The sequence below is a fragment of the Prinia subflava genome, chromosome 5 (assembly GCF_021018805.1).
Source record: "Prinia subflava isolate CZ2003 ecotype Zambia chromosome 5, Cam_Psub_1.2, whole genome shotgun sequence".
In the NCBI taxonomy this organism is placed as follows: Eukaryota; Metazoa; Chordata; class Aves; order Passeriformes; family Cisticolidae; genus Prinia; species Prinia subflava.
Genome location: NC_086251.1, coordinates 6,928,522 through 6,936,482, shown reverse-complemented (window position 1 = coordinate 6,936,482; position 7,961 = coordinate 6,928,522).

Genomic DNA, 7,961 nt, shown 5'->3' with positions numbered 1-7,961 from the left:
AAAGAGCCTGAGTTTGGATACCTCCCAAGTGCTTTGGTGTCTTGTGTGCACTTATAGAAGTCATAAAAGAAAACAGATCCATAAAAGTGCAGTTGCTCATCCCCAACCCTTTAATTCTCTGTTCCTGCCCATTTAAATGGCTGTAGTCTTAATTCACTCTTAACTTTTCACCCCACCATTGCTGGTGCACATTTCTTTGCATTCAGTGCCATGGATGCTCATTGTTGAAAACAGTCCCCTTGTTACAAAGTAAACACAGGATTTGAGGCATTAATTCTATTTTTATTAGTTAGTTTAAAAAAAAAATCAAACCCCATGGAGTTTACACATGAAGGTAATGGAACTCAGGAAATTAAGATGTTACACTTCTCAGCTGAAGTTGAGTTGCATTTCTGTCTGTGATACTGTTGGGTTTTAAGGCTGAAAAACAGTGATAAAACGTGCTTCTTTCCTAACAGTCATATGCACCTGAAGACAGCTTTATTCACTCATCCCACTCTGAAGCTTCCCATTTTATGAAATAAAAGTTGTGTGTTTGCATGTCTAGAATTTACTCCCCTGCTCTGCAGAAGATGAAGCTCCTTTAAATCACTTTCCTTCTCTTTAGCAAGTCATGTGTGCTTTGAAAGCTTTGCTGGCTTTCCAAGACTCTTCCTCCTTACTGTAAAGCCAGCAATTGCCTTTTCTCAACACCACTGGGCAGGGGTCAGGCCAGAGTTCCAGAAAACAAATATTTTCTGTGAAATTATCCTCTGAAGTAAGTAGATTATATGGTATGATCTGAATTATTCAAAGAAGTCAGAGATATTTATGTAATGTCATGAAATAAAACTGTATCTAAATATGTACTTTGCTAAGTTTCAGTTAGATCTTAACATTTGAGAGTGATTTGGCATCTAGGATAGCATGAGAATTAATTCCAGAAATGAGATGTAATCAGTTCACCTTTCTTGGCACTGTATCTTGCTAAATGTAAAAAAAACCTCTTTTCATTTACTCTATAATTATCCTCGTGTATTCTTGAATGAAAGCATAGCAAAGATCACATTTCTGGCACATTTGGGAGCAAAACAGTTAAATTGCTAACAAATAATGTTTTGTAGTTTGTATGAGAGCCAAGAAGATTAATGAAATGTTCATGAGAGAGTCTGGCAAGTGGCCACATTCCTATGGGAACATTGCTGTAGAGAGGTTTAACAGAGCATGAGGGACATTAAGAAACAAATGTGTGGGAGTTTTAGGGTGAACTGTAAATGATAAGGATCTAGTAAAACTAGATATGGTGTATTCTGCCTTTGAGGCTTTCCAGCGGGTCTGTGTAACATTTCTCATCCTTATCTAAGGGCTGTGAGGAAGATGAGCAAAGTGCACCCTCCTTGGGTTTTTTAAGAGCAGCTGTCAAACACTTGGGCTCTGCTGACTTCTTTGAATGTTACAGCAGATGTAAACTCATTAAACAAATGGCTACAAGAAATAAGTCCTCCAGCCTGACTGGAGTTTTTGTGTAGCAGCTCCTCATTTTATTGCTTAATCTGCCAGCCTTCCTAAAACTTCCATACGCTTTTAATGGCAAAAAGCGGCGTGAATTTCATTCTTTTAGGCAAGCCAAGGAGAAGCTGCATTACTGCCGTGTTATTTCTATTTCTGCTGTTCCACCACCTCCCTGTCATAGCAGTTGTCTCTGAAATACATCCTCATCGACCATGGGTATCCACCAACACGCTGTGTTTCTGTTATTTAATGTTACTTTTAATCAAAGAGAAGAAAACAGGCTAATTTTCCTGTGTTTCAGAAAAAAAAACCCCAACAAAGTCTTTTCAGTAGATTGCTAACAGCAATCAAGCACTTCTCTTTTATCATACCAAAAGATAAGAAAAATGGGAAGGCATCGATTTCCCTGGGAGCAGGGCAGGCACTGAGACTCCAACAATACACTCCCCAGAGGTTTCCCAAATTAGCTAAAATAATCCTCGGAGATCATCACTGGTAGCTGTTAAAGTGGAGAAAACCTGTGTCCTTACTTACCTTTCCACTAGATGGCAATGGTACATGGTAGTTACGTGTACTTCAGGAGAGGAAACCTTTAAAAACCAACACTTTATTAGAGGTCTGAATACCTCTTTAAAGGAGGGCAGTTGGGCTGTTAACATATGCTGGAACTCAGCTGTCTCAGCACTCCCTGTCTCGAGCAGTTCCACTAATTCTCTTTTTTTTTGCGTAACAAATGCAATATCCAGATTTAGAAGTAACGGATGTGAATAATAAACCCATTCAAAAGCAAACAGAGAGCTGTGGTGGCCAGGCTGTCTGACACACCGAAGTTTGTGTTAAGTTTCTACTTTCTTGCTGGATGAGGCACTTTTCTGGTATCAAAATCAACAGCCAAACCAGTTCTAGAAGTCATTTCATTCGCTTCAGGAGGGTTGTGTTAGGGATGTATGTGGATTGGGAATTTTGTTTTGCAAAATTAAGAGTGCACACTACTGTGTGAGGAGGAGAAAATACTATTTTTTTTTTTGCTGTGGTGAGTCAGAACATCATCCAAAGTGGCAGTCCTTTGCAAAAGCTGCCCGCAAAGCTGCTTGGAGGCTTAACATCCTAAGGGAGGTGATGTTGGAGGAAGGTGAGAGGGAAAAGAGAGGTACCAAAAAAATTCTTAATTTAATGTGCCCATATTTCTGTAGAAATGCAATGGGCATTGGGACAGATGGGATATCTGAGCTGGTGACTTGGCATCTGGAGACCATTTGAGGCCTGCCTGTAATTCAGAACACACCATGGCAGAGCTGCTTTTTCCCAAGGCATGAGTTTGTTGTGATGCACATTAACCATTTTCCTATGAAGCTGCCCAGCGTGCTCTACCTGACCACAGGACCTGCTTCCCAACAGGGGGATTGAGAACGTGTGCTTAATAACATGTTCTGATTAAAGGAAAATCTTTCAAGGAAAATCTTTCATGCATATCCATGTAGAACATTTGTCCTGTGCTAACCATGTGCTTCAGACTGGAAGTTTTTTAATAGATACCACCTACAGAATTTTCAAGTTTGTTTCATGACAAGACAAGACCAAATTCAAAATACAAAAGTTTAACTGCCTCCTAGCCAGAATGTTGTCCCTGCAAGATTAATAATCAAATGTACATTGCTGTCTAGAGACTGGGAGTTAATTACTGTTTTAACTTCATTTTGTGCTAACAATTCATCATATTACTATTCTTATTTACATCTGTTTCTGGTTGTAGCAAGGAACCAGACAGTTACGTTAATATCAGTGAAACATTTTGAAAAGGTTTTGATTGGCTTAGTTCTTCTGTTATAACTGCTTCTGACTTCTGAAATGAAGTACATACCGAAGTTTAGGGATTGGACCATGTCTCTAGCAGTAAAAGGATTTCTTTTCATTACTCTGCTGCTGTGTTTCCACTCAGACCATGGCTAATTTACTTGGACTTTTCACAAATGCCCACTTCACTGCCAGTGTCAAGCATTCCTTAACGTCTGGCTTCAAGGCAGAGTCGAGCAGGAGCTTGAAGCAGTGGGACTGTGGTGATCACTGGTCGAATTAAATATGAACTACTGTCCTACATCCCTAAAGGCCTGGTGCCTGTCAATACAGATAGGAATTAAGTGCCCAAATATAATCAAAGAACGAGGCTTTTGTTTGTTCACAGCCCTCTAGATTGTTCCTCCAGCATCTTTGGAGGCCAAGGCCTGTGAGCATCCACATCTCACATTTAACTCCTCGCGCGTTTCACAGGATGTTCAGCAGAAGCCCTGCCCTTTCCTCCAGCTCCAGCCCCAATCCTGTCAGCTGCTTCACCCACACAGACACCCAGGGCTGCCAGCAGCCTGCAGAACGCCCCAGCAGCCTGGGACAAACGGGGTGTTTGGCAGGAGAAGGGGCTGCCCCTTCCTTGGCACAGAGCTCAGCAGAAGCTCAGGGGATGCCGGCTGTGCTCCCAGCCTGGAGCCATTCGTGTGGTCCACGGTGAGAGTGGCACCAAGCAGAGCCAAACATGCCCATTCCCACTGCTGCAGGGACATCACACGCCCTGGGCTGTGGCATTCCCTGCACTGGCCCTGGTGGGTGTTCTTTGCCTTGTGCAGGTGTGTTTGTTTGCACAGCAGTCTCTTCAGGCTCCCGCTGATATTTTGGGGGAAGGTGAAATGCCACATTGCAGCCTTGCAGACTTGGAAGCTCTTCACAGATTTCTTGCTGCCTGATGTGGTGGTTTTAGTTCTGAGGGAGAAATCTGGACATAGAGCCCCTCTCTGGAAGTGTCAGGGAGGCCTGCAGGGTCCCAGAGGTCCTGTTGTGCTTCCCAGGAGCTTCATGGTTACAGCTGTATTACATCAATCCCTGGAGCTGCTGAAAAATCATGTCTGCAGTTGGCGGACATGACAGCACATCACATTCTGCTACACTTAGGGAAAAAGAGGATTTTTTTTTTTTTTACAGCTCAGCTCCAGTTGAGGGGTCTTTGCGAAAGTCCCAAAATACTGCCAGGCAGAATTACTAATGTTGTCAAGCTCAGAGACCATTTTATTTAGAACAGAACTTCAAGAAAGAGAAAACAAGCAGGTAAACCCTATGATCAGGTCCCATTTTGTCAAGAGAAGAGAAATGGATTTCATCACCTGCTGTAATAGACCCAACCGCTCTTATCTAAGTGGAAGCTCTGGCAGTGCTTTAAGAATGATGTTCCTGAGTTCCTTTAGGTTTTTTGTTGTTGTTTTGGGGGGTTTTTTGGGGGAGTGGTTGGGTTTTTTGGTGGGGTTTTTTTGGTTTTGGTTTTTGGTTTTATTTTTGGGGTTTTTTTGCATCTATTGACCTCTGCCAGCAAGTGAAAAATACTTTTTGGGCATGAGGAAGAGACATTTCCCAACATGTTATCTCTTCATTACCCAGACTGGTGTATATGGCTCTACACAAAGAACACCACTTGTCAGTGTGTTTCCAATGACCAGACACTTAAGCAAAAGAAGTGCTCCTCCTTTCTTCAGAAATTCAGAGTGAAATTGTGCCACGAAGTGTGGGAATTTTGTTCTAGAATACTTTTCTCTCTTAAAAAAAAAAAAAAAAAAAAGATGAATACCTCTTGCAGGATCTGCGTTGTATTCTTAATTCCGAGCATCTATCATCGACAGTTTCCACTGTTAGACCAGAGAGCCAGAGAATAAATTTAGAGCTACAGCCTTCCAAAGAAGTCAGGAGACCTTCTGCAGCCCTGTGGCTCCACCAAACATCTGAGGTGTTTTTTTGTAGGGCGGCTGTCCCAGCTCAGCTGGTGGGCAGTGATGCTGAGGAACAGGAAAAACCCCTTTCTCCTCATGCTGGGAAGTTCATTTCAGCTTTGTCTCATGCTTTTTTTTCCTAAAACCTGTTTTTCTGCCTCACACTCTGACAGTTTTATCTACTGGATTACAAAAACACTCCAGCAAATCAACTGTAGGAAATGCAGTGGCTGGGTTTTATTCTTGTATAGAGCTCTAAATACAGTCAGGTATATAAAATAAAAGATCACAAATGCAAGTCAATGTCATGGATTTTTCTGAGTCATTATTTAGCATAAATGTCGACCACAATCTTGCTTTTGATTTAATGACAACAGTAGACTCAGATCCCTGGGTCTGATTTTGTCTTGTCTCAGCTTTATCAGAAATGATTTAAAGTGTCAATACCTGTATGTGTTGATGGTGTAATACTCAGTGAAAACCCAGCACCACACAAAGGGAGAGTCCTGATTTGCTCCTTAGACTTCATAGCTGAACTAACTCAGGCACGTTCTTTTTTATTTATTTTGTGTGTCTGTACAAATCCACTGAGTTTAAGGAAAGGGACTTGGAGGAATATTAAGATTAATTCTCACAAACGATGTGTGTCCAGCCATAGCACAGAGAGGAAAGGACATGAAGCTGATTCTGCCTTCGTGTCTGCTCTTGCCAGCTCATCTTCCTGTCATTTTACTTCCAGAACTGTGGGCACAGGGATATTCCCTACCCTCAGCTGGTGCATGAGATGAGGATTCCCTCAGCTCTCCCTGAAGAGTGGTTGGAGGCAAACTGCAGAGGGGTTTCTGCTTGGTTTGCCCCCCTTTGTGGTTGCCACAGGAAAACTGCAGCCACAGCACTGGCTCCACCAGGCTCTGGTGTCACAGAGCTGCCTCTCACTGCTCACGGCTTGCTAATCCCCACTGTGGAGGAGAGGTGAGTGATACATCTACAGCTAAGGTTTCCCAAAGTAATCTTTACTAATTAGTCAAGAAAATGAATAAGAAATATGTTCTTTTCCTCAGAAGGCCCTAATCCCACTTGACTGAGCAGTATGAAGCAATCCTATCAAAGAGTATGTGTTTTTGAAGCAGTCCTTGGGGCAAAATTAGACCTTCAAGAATAAGAAATAATGAGAGTTGTAAGGGGGATAGGCTTTTTTATTTTAAGAACCAATATTAAAGAAGAGCCTTTGCTTCTGAGTCAAGTTCCCATGCTTTTTATTATGTTCTTTGGCTGAAGTGGTCTTTAGATAACAAATGTGTCAAGCTGTTCTGTCTCACTAAGTTAGAATTAGGTTATGTCTGTGCAGAAGAAAGTTTTGGAATAGCTGCAAAAACAATTACAACGCTGCTTGATTCACTGATGATGTTAATTGTAAATCCATATTAATCTAGGGCTAGGCAGGAGTTGCCAGAAGGATTTATTTTCCATGTAGCATGACAGATGCTTGTCTCCCTTTCCTTTTTTCTGGTGCCTTAGACCTTGGATATCTCCAGAATTTTCTGAAAGCATAAACAGTAGCCTTAAGCAAAGTTGCAGTTGATAGGAAGGTTGCAATAGCCTATATAAATCTCCTTACATGACTTCAGCTCTCATAAAGCAGCTCATAATATTTTAATCATAATCTGGAAGTACTTGAATACTAACACACAGGAAATACTGTACCAACAGCTAGTTTCTTACTTAGGAAACTTTAGGATGAATATTTCTTTTTTTGATGTGATTCTTAATAAGGAACAGATAAAAATGGAAGGTTTTTTTTTTTTAACTCAATTTTACAACCAAGATAGAAAGTTGTTCTTTCCAGTCAGATGCCACGTCTCTTTCTGTTTGCAGGAGTTTTCAAACTCTGTGTGTGCTGCTGAGCTGTGGCAGGCTATTTGTGTGGGAATTATTTCTGTTTGGAGCTGTGTGTTTGCAAAAGCTTGTCGATGCTTGTGTTTCACTGTGCAACTGTTAAAAGCTGCTCGGATTTTGACAAGCTGTTCTAGGGATAAGGAGAGCATGAAAAAATGCAGCTTGCTGGTTGGGTTTGCCTCCTGTGGATAGATGGGCTGGCAGGGAATGGGCTGTCACAAGGGAATACCCATTTGTAAGCAGTCCTGGAGATCCAGGGGCACGGGGTGGGTGCCAGGAGCTGTAACTTTGGTGTGGCCTCCTGGTGTCACCTCGGTGTGGCCACAGCACCAGGGGCTGAGCCAGAGGTGGGTTCTGCAGCTGCCTGACTGAATGGAGGGAGTGGGAGCGATGGACCACAATCCCACAGATTCCTGCTTCCAGGAAAACCACGGGAACAGGAACGGCTGCTGGGAGAGTGCAGCAGAGTACAGAAACAAAGTGTCAAGTCCTGTGTCTCTGGTGAAGCCCACGTGAAAAATTCAATTAGTTTTGGTATTGGTATAAATTAATTTTGGTATTGATTTATATTGGTGTATATATAATTAATTTTGGTATATATTGCAGTGAAGGTGCTGATCAATGTGAACAGGGCAGTTTACATTCACAAGCATCTTCTTGGGCTCTCTGCAGATTCAGGGAGATCTTGCTGTTCCAAAATACGTTTGAGCCACATTTTCTCCGCAGGCAAAAGAGCTAAAAAGTCGGGGGGAGGGGAGGGAAGTGGTTAATGAATAGCAAAGATGGGTGCAAATTCATGTCACAGAAGCTGAATAGAGATCACAGATC